Consider the following 4,079-nt stretch of genomic DNA (forward strand, 5'->3'; position numbering starts at 1 on the left):
AATTCCATCAGCTGTTCCATTGTTGTTTTCGGCCTTAGGAGCTCGTACATGCCTGATTGACACACCGTCGCTGACGAGTGTGTCCACCTTATCTGGTAAGAGTACCCATTTTTTTTTTTACCAATGATCCCTGGATGTCTTGGCTGATCTTGAAAGAGTGATACTTTGATGTGACTTCTTGCACCTGTTCAAGTTACCATTGGATTACACAACGGATCTTATTACTGATTCCTGCCTTGAGACGACTCATCTCACACGTTTTCAAACTTGGTCTATCTCTAGGACGTTCTCTCCTTTTTTATTTTTTTATTTTATTGTTTTACATTGGACTTTCTGTAATAAGTGAAGCTTCATTTGTTATTATCATTATTTTCTTTGGACTTTTTTACTTATATCACCCATGTGATTTATCCTGCCATCCATATGTTTTATATACACTTTATATTATACCTCTAGGTATTTTCACTTTTTGTTCACTGTAACTAGGTCCAGAGCATTCTCACTTTGTTGTGAGCATTATATTTGCATTTGGCAATTTTTTATACATAGTTCTTACTATATATAATCCAGCGCTGCACTTTATTTTATTTATTTATTTTTATTTTTTTATTTTTTCTGTATACAACATTGTTCCATTGTTGGTGCTGGCTGCTACACTTATTATTTACTTTTCCACATGATTAGCGCAACTTTTTCCTTGATTTTTTTACTCTCCCTGGGGACACTTCCACAGGTGTCCTCCTGGGCTGAAGAGGCGGTCTAGAGAGAGCGTGCCAAACACGTCCTCTCCCTTAAATTACCTCCCCCAGCAGGCTGCGCGGAAGGCAAAGCATCCTGGGATTGTACAGCTGCTCTCTGGGTAATGCAGTCTATATCAGGCCAGGGCAAATGGAGTCTCTTTTTTCGCTATACTTAATCTCCCAACACTCTCTGCGGTACCAGAACAAAAGGTAAACAGGTGGCTCTTGCTCATCTCGGCCACAAGAGGGAGATACATTAAAAAGGGTGATATCCTGCTACATGTAGATAAAGGGGCCCTCCGCCACAGGTATGTTATTCTCACCTACCAGCTTCATTATGTTTTGAGTCAATGACCTGGAACAAATGTGCAGTTTAGGGAAGCCAGTGTAAAGTCTGAAGTTTGTATCCGTATACTTGTTATGGGCTAGTGATATATTGTATTGAAGCAAGAGGGTTAGTATGACAGCCCAGCAAATGGCATTTTCACATAGTGAGATTCAATATTGACATCCTCCATGTTTTTTCTTTTTCCAGATTTCCACTATGCTGAGCTCATTCCATCGTATTTCTGCTAAAAGCTTTCAATAGAATACCGTTTTTTTGTACTTATATATGCCAAATACTGTTATAAGGTATGCATATTTGCAGAAGATGGGATCCTTTAAAGTGAACCCGTGTAATATTGGATGCAAGACAACATGATGCTTCATAATATATATGGGCCACACATGGGTTTACTTTATGGATTGTGGAAATCAATGAGCTTGAACACAGTGAGAAATGTGATCTTTTTAATAGCTTTTAAAATTCTCCCCATGAACTGAAATGCCTATTGTTAGCTAGAAAAAGAAATAGAAAATAAAGTGAAAGATGTGGATTTGTCACCAGAGGTGGCTCTTTAATTAGGAATTAGGCGGTCGCCTAAGGCCTCGCTCTTACAGGGGCCCCGTGGCCGCCTAATTTGCCTATCTTGCACACACCGACCATCCCTTTGTGGGGAAGGTCCTTCTCCCTAAGCGGAGCTCTTCAGATTCTTCTCTGCCCCAGTAAATTGCCTGGATTGGCTGGGACCTTGCCAGACTGTCAGTGTATCTGGCTGCAGCAGAGCCAAGTGCCAGGAAAAAGATCTGGCACTTCACTCCAGTGACTTGCCCAGCACGGCTGCGCAAAGAGCCAGGAACCACCAGTCTTTGATACAGCAGCTGGGAACAGTGTCTCTAGAACTGTGGCTAGGGGAAAACTGGTCTCTTGGTGCACATACAGTCTATAATGCTCTCATCAATATTCTGGGACAGTTACACAGTGCTTAGTGGGTGCTGCGTAGCGTAAGTGGAGTCTTCACAAGTAGTAACCCCAGTCTCTGCCCTTAGAAGTACTCACACTGGTAGTGGGGAAAGAAAAACAATGCTACAGTAGCCAGGGACCACAAATGATTATCGTGATCCATGGGCACAGGGCTCCACAGTAAAACATAGAGACAACACGGGATGCATCCCGCACACAAAACCGGCAAAACAAGTGCAACAAATCATTGCAAGAAAACATATAAGGAAAGAAAGCATAAAAACAAAGGACAGATGTTAAGGGGGGGGGGGGGGGGGGCAGGCCACGGCTCCATGTCTGAATTGACACAAAGAGCAGTGGCTCGGCTCGAGTGCCCCCATAGCAAGCTGCTTGTTGTGGGGTCATTTGGCAGCGGAGAGGGGCCAGGAGCACCAAAGAGGGACTCAAGAAGAGGGGGATCTGGGCTGCTCTGTGTAAAACCATTACACAAAGCTGGTAACTATAACATGTTTGCTATTTTCAAATATTTTTTTTTTTTACTTTTATATCACTTCAAGCTAAACCGTGATTATGGGTATTGTCCATTTCTACTGCTTACTGGTGTGTGAATTTCATGGACATTGCCCCCACAAAAGCCCCAACAACGCATATATAGATTCAAATAAATCCCATCTAAGTGAAAATGAGACAGATGATGAAAAAGCAAATATGTATTTGTGTGTTTTTGTCAAGCTACTTAAAAGCACTTATGATTTTTTTTTTTCCATTCCGGAGGAGGAATAATGAATGACCCTAGAGACAGGCACCTTGATGTACAGCAGGAGTCCACATCAAATACAGGAGATGGTTAATTATCTATCTTTAATTTGATGCAAAGTTTCAACTTCAGACAGCTATGCCAAGTCAGATATGATGATGATTTTTTGATGTATGTATCAGAAGCAAAATAGCAACAGCACAGCTTGATGCAGCCCATTCCTACACCCTTACAAGTAAATTCTTCTGTAATACAAGAAGAAAAAAATAGATCTTTCACTCACAGCCATCGCTTACATTCCTACTTTAAAGGGACAAAGATAATTATTGATTGTTTTTTTATGTGTGATGCATTGCCAGGGGCGGACTGACCATTGAGTCACTCGGGCACTGCCCGAGGGCCCCATGCCACTAGGGGGCCCCATCAGGGTTGCCAGGCTCAGTAAACAGGGACAGTATGTAAAAATATGTGTTTTTTTTACATCTGTCCCTTATGTGTCTGAAACCGACATGCTTTTGATGTGAAAATCCAAAAAATTTTAGCTGCCCCGCCTCTGCACTGCCTCCTGGCGTGGTGGCTATCTGTAAGCCCGGGGGCCCCATAATCTTCTATTGCCCGGGGGCCCCATGAGTTGTCAGTCCACCCCTGTACATTGCACATGTCGTCATTTAAGAAATTGCTACAGGTGTAAAGTGTAGGTATCCAGAGGTGCCTGTGCATACCTTTAGCAGCCAAACTTTTCTGATACTGACAAAACTTTCCCGTCTCTTTCTGCATCCAGCAATCCTACCCTTGTGATGGTCCAATAGAAATGTGTAAGGGGAGGGAACAGTAGTGTATTTAGGTTTTGTGCTTCCCTAGGCCTGACCAAACTCATGCACCCCATAATTTAAAAATAACACACCCCTTTCTGTCATGGCTGCACCCCTTGCTGTTTAAGACCCGCCCTTAAATTTTCCAGCGGGGACACTAGTCCTGAGGGCCTGGGGGGGCCAATGAATTCCCTTAATTTGCATAGATTTTCTCTCACTTCCTGTTTGTCTATGGAGCAGGAAGTGAAGGGAAATCTCTGCAATGGGACAGGGATGGTAAAAAATAAACTGACAGGGGCTATAAGCCTCCCTTACTCTATCCAAAATGAAAACAAAAAGTGTTGCCTATAGTTCTACTTTAAGCACAAATTTCTGATAATTTTATAGAGCGGACAAAGAAGATATAACCATGCCAATGGTGCAGCAGAAAACATATAGCACAGTGAGGAAGGTTTGTGGTCCAGGATGATAGGTCAGTCAAAATT

The sequence above is a fragment of the Rana temporaria genome, chromosome 9 (genome assembly GCF_905171775.1).
Source record: "Rana temporaria chromosome 9, aRanTem1.1, whole genome shotgun sequence".
Taxonomy (NCBI): domain Eukaryota; kingdom Metazoa; phylum Chordata; class Amphibia; order Anura; family Ranidae; genus Rana; species Rana temporaria.